Consider the following 8,634-nt stretch of genomic DNA (forward strand, 5'->3'; position numbering starts at 1 on the left):
TTTATATAAATACTATACTATCCAATTAATGCTTGCAAATTAATTCTGGAGTGCATGGTTTCCAACAGAACTATGTGGGAGCCTGTGCACAGAATTCCTCCTTTCAGACAAATACTTGTTTTACTGCACTGTTATCTCTTTACAGTTGATCATACAGCTGTCCGTTTCTTCATACCCTGTTTTGACTCTGAATGCTGAATACAGAATACCAACCACTAGTGGCAACCCACAAAATTGAAGTAGTAATTTCCTACACCCCAGGAAGTTGCTGAGAGAATGTATATTTAAAACATATGAAGGAAACCCCTTGCAGGCAGTGTAGAGAGAAAGCACAGGTATACGTGAATCAAGCAAACTTGTGTGTGAATTATATACTTGCACTGAGAAGTAGGTAATAAAAATTATCTCATCTGATCTGTGTGATAATGTCGCTTTTACTCATCAGTTATCCATGGAAGATTTTTCACATATAGTGGCTTACACATGAGATATAATCCCTATTATGTGCAACATCAGGAGATGTAAAACACTAAAAATAAAATATGTTTGTTTCCATAGCACAGTGGAATGAAAACAGATGGTAGGCAGCACATATGGCTGCCAGAAACTGGGAACACCCATTTGCAGAGTTCTTGCAGCTCAAAACAAAACAAGCCAAAACAAAGGAACTCCAAGGGGGAAGAGTGTGTTCCAGGGAGATACCAGGATATCTGTCCTCTTCTCCATGCTCACGTTCCCCATTTCCTTACCTTTGGTTGCTTAAGCTAGAACTGGGAGTATACTACCAGTTAAGAATTTGATGTACCTTATCAGTATTTGTCAAAACTTAGCATTTGTTAAATACAGACATTATTTAAAATAAATCTCTAATTTCCACCATAGGTTCAAACCTCTGATTTTGGACAAAATTTAAGATTTTGCCAGTGTTCTGTAAGCAATTCAACAACTTAAAAGATGTGTCGCTGTTGAAAGAATTTCTGTATCGTTGCTTCATACGATGTGGAGGGTCAAGAAGCAAATTACAGACAGATGACTTCCTTAAACACAGTTGGTGGAATAGACCTAGGTCCTATCTATATTTTGAGTATTTTTAAAAAGCTATTCAACATTATTGGCAGTAGTTTACCTTGCTTTGTGCTAGCTCTTAAGGTTCTTTTATGGAGTACTATCATTGCCAGCAATGCTTTATGCCTTGCAGCTTATGGCCTCTCTAAACAATCATCAGTGATACTATGTTTACTGATCATTGGTCACATAATGTTGTCAATGTGGATAGAATGAAAGAGTAATAGCACTAATATCTGGAGTGAGATTACGTGCTTTATACTGATCTTGAATATTTGACCCAAGCAGAAGGACTGTAAAGAGTCCGCGTCCATCCGTACCCCCCCACACACATCACACACACACACACCCACCCACACACACCGGAAAGAAAAGGTCTTTAGTTAGTTGATACAGTTTCTTCTTCGATGAAGTTACTAATTTCAGGAGCAGAATTTTGAGGCCTCCCATCCTAAAATATGACACTTAGGAATGGTCAAGTAACAAGCCAAGGTCAAACAGCCTCAAGTATCTGTATTTGCATGTACAGATAAGGTGAAATGTGTAAGGGTCTAAATGTGACTGTCTGCCTGTCTGAATAAGAGAATAGGTTTTTTTCCTTCATTTAGATTTTTATGTTTATTCTTGGGTTTTGGTTTTTTTATGGTAAGCTTTGTAATTAGGCTATTAGCTTTGTTTATGATTAGCCTGCTTCAATGTCTGCAGCTTTATCTTTTTCTACATGTTTCTATCCAATTTAAAATACATTTTAATTTGCTTTTAATTTATACAGAGGATTGGAATTGTATGGTAAATATACTATGACAAAAATTAAGTTATTTTCTTTGCATTTTATTTGGTAAGAGGAGATAAAAGGGATAGATTAAAAATATTCAAACTCAGCAAAAAAAAAAAAGCGCAATAGTAATTAAAACTGATGACACCCAGAAACCAACAAAAATACCAGGACTTAATAAAATTTAATGGGGAAAGAAAATGTAATGGACTACATAAGTGAGTGCTGGCAAAAGTAACTTCCATGACTGAGTCTGTTTTTGAGATGTTTTTCTATGTGCTCTTTTATATTTAGGTCACTGAAAAATTTCAGTAGACAAAAAATGCTTAGAATAGTGAACAGCTTTTTGGAAAAGCAGTCAAAGATTTAAGGAATATCCATTTTTAGACATCTTTTATTTTTACTAGTCTAAGCTATAGAAATAATTTTAAAATTAACAAGCTCCTACTGCTTGATATAGTTTCATTCCTTTCTTTGTTCCAGTGAATAATCTGGGTCTTTGGTTTTGGAAAAAAGTGTGTTTAGTGGCATATTATAACCAAGAGTTTTAAGAGCACGCTGTCTGTAATGATTACGAGATTTCAGTGTGGCATTGAGCACCCACAGAGACTTGAAGGACTGAGTCTTAAGTACTGGCTAGCTATGACCTTCTCCTAGAGATCTTATAAGTGGGCGGAAAAGATGATTTTGCTATGCATTTTGATTGTAATGTTTCAGTGTATGTTCTGTTAATTTGATCCTTTTATTACATCATGCTATGTGTTATTTCATATCCTTGGAACTTCAGTAATATAACGTCTGTCTCCCATATGCTTGAAGTCCCAGAGGAACAAAATTTTCTCCCCAGAAAATCATCAACTAGCAGCTTACCACTCTCACAATCAGGAGGAAATGCTGGACTTATTTAAAATAAGCACTTCGGATAACAATATACAGACTCTCTTGTGAAACAGTCATAAGGAAACCAGCTGACGTAAGAAAATGAAGACATCCAAGCCAATGTTTAAAGCAAACTCTTAGTAAAGTAGCTGGAACAGTTGATCACAGCCTCTTAGAGCAGATGGAAACAGCAGCAAAGAGCAGAATGGAAAGACAGAGACTCCCTCCTTCCCTCTGCATTACCACTGTGATAAGAAGGATAGAAGGTAATGTAATATATGTGTGTCCATGCTTGCATTATTTCAAAAGTCAAAATAACGTAGTTAAACTGCAGCAGGTTTTGCTTTCAGGCAAAGCATCAGGGAAATACATGGTATATTGAAAACAAAGTTCACCACTGGCAAAAAGATGTAAAACTTTATTGGCCAAAAGGGAAGTGCCTATTTGTGGGCTGCATTAAGCATGCCCCAAACTGGTTTTGATTTGGGTGTTTTCTTTTGTTAGGTTGTTTGGGTAGAAGTTTCTGCCTAAGTATACTTACTGATTTCCATGATGTTATCAATGATAGTTTCAAAGAAAATAGGCTAAAAAAAGTTTAAAATAACAAATTATTTGTTATCGGAATTAAAACCCCCAAAACTCCACAATGGAGGTAGCAGCACGAACAGGTAGTGTTAGAGGCTGTGTTTTAATTTTCACACTCGAGGACAGAAAAAAGTAGTCAGGTTAATGCTGATAAATGAATGTCAAATTTGCATCATTTGGGGGTTTGTTTAGCAAACCAAGCTAATAGTTTCATTTTTTTTATAAACCAAATATTTTTGAAAGGAAGTATTACCATCGTGGAGCTTTACAAAGGCAAACAGTGCCATAAGCAAGTTCTTGCTCTAGTGTCAGAACTGTGTATGAACTGCCTTTGTAAGAACTCATCTCAGCCCCTGACAATATTGTTAGTGGTATCAGTTATTTCTCTACTTCAGAGTCAGTCTTTGATAATGATTAATTTTTTTTTAATATTAATCCATTTGATTTTTTTTTTTAACAAGGGAGAAACCCCAGGGTTCACATTCAGTGCAATGGACATTGCAATTTTTCTTGACTATGCAATGTGAGTAGCTATATTCTGCAGCCTTATATTATAGTTTTGTTTCAGATTTTTAAGGCTTACCAGTAATTCATATTTGTACACTAGTTTATTGCTGAAAAAGAATTGATGACAGAAAGATATGAAGAAATGGGCATTCATCCAGTCCCAATGTATAAATAACTTTTTCTGAAGACATGGTAAGTTTTAGATGCATTTTTGGCCCTCAGAAACAAAACCCATGATAGAAAACAGACATTAAAGAGAAACAAGCACTTGCCAGAGTACATTTACCTTTTTTAAACTTTTTATTGCATTTACTTCACATACAGGACTGATTACCAGTCATGTGAGGAAATTCAGCCCTTTGCAAATATCCAGTGAAAAATACAAAGCCCATCTGTGAACAGAGTGTGGAGGCAACATGTATCCTAGTGAAAGAGTTGCTGAAAGACTGGGTGTGTGAAAAAAGAGGAAAGGAAATAATATAATTAATTTTTAAAGAACAGAAGATTTACTGTCATGTGATAACAAATTCAGTGGAAATCAACTAGTAGCTATTATACTCCAAGAACTGAACATTAAATCCATAACTGGGGAATATTTTATTGAAAAAGTTGTATGGAGGAGGCACTCCAGTCATGTAGGGTTACTTGTGAGTCGAGCAGGAGTCACCACTAGCAGTACTTATCAGTGGATTTTGTATTTAATACATATTAGAAAGAGAAAACCAGCACTGTAACATATGATTAGTTGTATTAGTAAGAAGATGGATTTATTCTACAGTGCAGCATAATCAGATGCTTTGGCCATGTTTTGGAAGATTGCTTTGATTAACACATGATATCAGTTACCTCCTGGGGTAACCCTCCCTGGTGTCTTCACTGTGAAAAGACCTTCCAGATTTCCCTTCTTCTAAACTAGTGGTTTTCATCCTTTGAAGCAGTCTCTGTAGTGGAGATCAAGGCAACTTTCACGTGAGTCACAGGTAAGATCTGGAGGCTTCCACACCCTACCTGGATTCTCTTTTTCTTGCTTCCTCTGTGTATCGCAGGCTGATACCCCAACCCCATACAGCCTCCATGCATTCCCCAGCTCACAGTGGCTGCTATTCCTTCTGCCCTGGTGGGCAGTGGGAAAAAGCAAGCCGTGAGGATGACAGTAGCACGGCCTCTGCTGAGTGAGTTCCTTGAATGTGGTCCTCTGAATCTGCCACAGCTTTCATTATTGGGAGATTTTGTTCACCACCTCGTACCATTTTGGTTCCTACCTGCTTTTTTTTTTGCCTCCCCCCCATGGTATATTTCATTTACAGGACAACTGAATCCTCAGCCCATATCATTCCAGTATCGTAATCATCCCTCACTGGTACTCTCCTATGTTCCCAGCATCATTCCTGTTTCCGGCAGGTCTACTGGCCATCAACAGCAGCCTGCTGCAGGCCTGGTAACGTAGGCCTTCCCTCACATCTTGAGACTCGCTGTCATCCGGGAGCCTGAGAGGTGAGGGAGGTGGTGTGAGGGGCCCACAAAGCAGGGGAAGGTGAAGCAGCAGGTGTTCTAAGGGAAGGACATCCGGACCAGCATTAGAACCTAATGGTTTTGTATGTTTATGCATATAGTTAAAAAGGGCAATGAGGCTCCTGACCAAATTAAATCAGCAGATTTTACTTCTTGGCAAAATTGTTCCTCACACCTTGTAGAAACATTACAGAAGAATAACCGAAGAAATTGCACTGGAAACTCGAAGAACTGAATGAAGGATTACACATCAAGTTTGCATGCTATGCTACAGATATCTGTTGTAAGGATATGAATGCTGTTAAACTTTCAATTTAACTCCAGAGGATGACCGAAAAAATACTGAGTTAATATTTTTATTTCATGCCTTTTTGAAGGATTAACTATTGCTTTTTAAAATCTGCAAAGACCCGTGGGAGTAAAAATGCAAAGCACAACATCCGACCCATTAACATGCTAATTCATTTAGAGGGAATTTAAAAAGTAGTTTCACCTGTTATAGTATTTGCATCTTCGTGCTACTCTGTTACAGAACCTGCTAAGCAAGCCATGTCCCTGGTGTAGTTACCAACCCTGCAGGGAGCGCCAACCTTAGGGATCATGGGATATCCCATCATGAACAGCATGGGAGTAGCATAGATCAAGGGTGGGATGACAGGCACTGCAATCCTCATTCTGCTCATGAAATGCAGTACTTGATAACTGATCATAAATTAGCAGGGAAGATTTAAACATTAAAAGGAAGCTGGAGGGAGGCGTGGGAGTGCCGCGTTCTGTGTGCGCGCTCTGTGGGAACACGCCTGTTGTACTGGGCAGCAGCTTGGGAGCACTGCACGCTGTGCCGCACTATGGAGCTGTTAGGCTTTATGGCTAAAAGCAGTCATGCTGGTTTGGTGAAGCAGCTTAAAGCTGGAGAATGTGCCTTGGGTTATGTTTGATCGCTGTAGCTTGTGCTGCGTTCCCATGGGTTGGTTAATGTGCCTGCCTATATAGCCTGTAACTGTGCCCTGTCTTTATGGTAACCCGAGAGGTGGCATGGTTCCTGCTTTGCTGTACTTTACAAAAACTATCAGAAAAGAAAGGATTGTTTGCTCTGAGTGCGCTTCAGTTCTGCACAGCAACTCAGAATTAGTAGCTTTCATTATTTGGGAGAGTGGATGTTCTGATTAGAATGCTGAGGAAAATTTTACATTTTATTTTGAGAATTAAATGTCACAAAGAGCGATACATTTGTAATTGATCTCTTAAACTTCAACTGTTCTGTGTCTTCAAGTAATTTCTTTGTGTTTTCAGTCTTTATGCTAGTGTACTCTTTCATCATCATTGGTCATGTCCCAGAGAACTGAGTCCAGAATATTTCGAGAGAAATGCTAGAAAATAATGAGCAACTGAAAAAAAAAACCCCAGATTACCAAACCTGAGGAATTCAGATGCATGCCTTTGGAACTAATGGGTGCCTTTTCAATAAACTAAGGGTAAGATGTAAAGTAAAAAAGGAGCTTCCGTGCTTTCCTGTCATGAGTTGTGAGAGAAATGAACTCAGCAGAAAAATGTCATGTTTCAGTAGAGTGAACAATATGTCTCAAAAGGTAAGAGAACACACAAGAACCTGTCTTTGGGTAAAGAGCTAACTTTAGAACTTGTTACAAGGTGAATGGGATTCTGATACTTAGGTCAAATAAAGTTTCCAAAAATACTAGAAAAGATATTGATACATAAATTGCATTTTCTAACTTTTGAAGAGACAGAAGGAGGAAAATTTTGAATGGGACAGAAACTGATACTATGTTGCAAGTTTCTGGATAATGTGTATTGCCTTTTCATGAAAACCTGACAAATTCATTGCACTTACGACCTGGAAATAAAAGAATATGAGCAGCAGTAACAGCCAAGGTAAAAGAAACCACACTACTTCCAGATAAATTTAAAGAGCAACTCCCACTCTTCAAAGGCTTTCTGGTATAAAAGCTTCCAGCAGAAGAGCATATGTGGAATAAAAAAAAGCTCAGTAAAAATTGACTAACTAAAAAAGAAGGTGAGTTGTTATTACAACAATTCTATTGCAGAATGGTAACAACTTCAGCATGAGCTTACTATGAGACACAGTACCAGAAAATGTATTCTCTCTAGCTGTTATATAGGAACACTGTGTATCACTAAGTTGTTCTTTGCAAAGTTAGTTTTAAAAGAATGTGGGGGATGATTATTGCATAATAGTTAATGGACTTGTTGCAAAAATAGATATGCTGGCTTTTTTCATACTTGGGTCTGTCAGTAAGGTAAAATTCAGTATCATTTTTTAAGATTCTTTGCTTCATAGTTTGCAAGAAATGCATGAATATTCTAAAAGAACTGCATCAACTAAGAACAGTTTTCTTTACTATACTAAAGTTAAATTCACAGTAGATTTCAAAAAGAAATGTATAAAATAATGAGGACTACTGCTTCTGTATTCTTTAGGTTAAAAAACCCCACAGGTATACGTATATCAAACCAAGTTACTTCAACACACCATGTAGATGAAAAACTTTCTTCTGGTACATTAAAATGAATTCACTAAGTATTAAAGCACATATATTAAAATTAATTCAAAAGATTGTTTTCTTTCCTTACAGGCGACAGCCAGGAATACTAAATCTAAGAAAGAAATGCTGTGATCAGGATTCAGGTTTCCGAAGTGCTCAGAAAAGGAGAGATGCTCTTGGAAGCCATGCTGGACTGAAGATGACCTAGACTGAGATTCCCAAATTCTAATACATGTGTGCCATAGCAAAGTGCTGCCTAAATAATTCCTGAGTAGTCAAACACATTGTCCTGGCCAATACTGAAATCTGTTGCTCCTGCAACTTCTGCTATCTCTACCAACAGTGGCTACATCGTAGTGAGCAAGATGCATACAAGAACCACTGATCTGGATGTTCTTACTTCAACTTAAAATTGAGGTAATGTGTTCTTACTTTTCTTTAAGAAAAACAGGATGGCATTAAGGAGCATGAAGAATCTACACAGGTAAATGGGAGCAATATAAACAGGTAGTGGAAAGAGAAGATAAGCATTGTTAGTTGGGTAAAAATAGAACAGGACACCATCACCTAAACATAAAAACATATTTAATTTGTTGCATTTGGTACTTTATTTACCTTTCTCCTAGTAAATACAGCAAGAATAAAATGCTAAGCAGAAACACCACTATTGAAACAAACAACAGAGGACAGCTGCATATCTTGGAGAGAAACATTCAAGACCCAGAAATACCAATATGTTAATGGATCTAAAGGGGTAACAAAAGATTTTTAGTGCATTTCTGATCT

The sequence above is a fragment of the Accipiter gentilis genome, chromosome 4 (genome assembly GCF_929443795.1).
Source record: "Accipiter gentilis chromosome 4, bAccGen1.1, whole genome shotgun sequence".
Taxonomy (NCBI): domain Eukaryota; kingdom Metazoa; phylum Chordata; class Aves; order Accipitriformes; family Accipitridae; genus Astur; species Astur gentilis.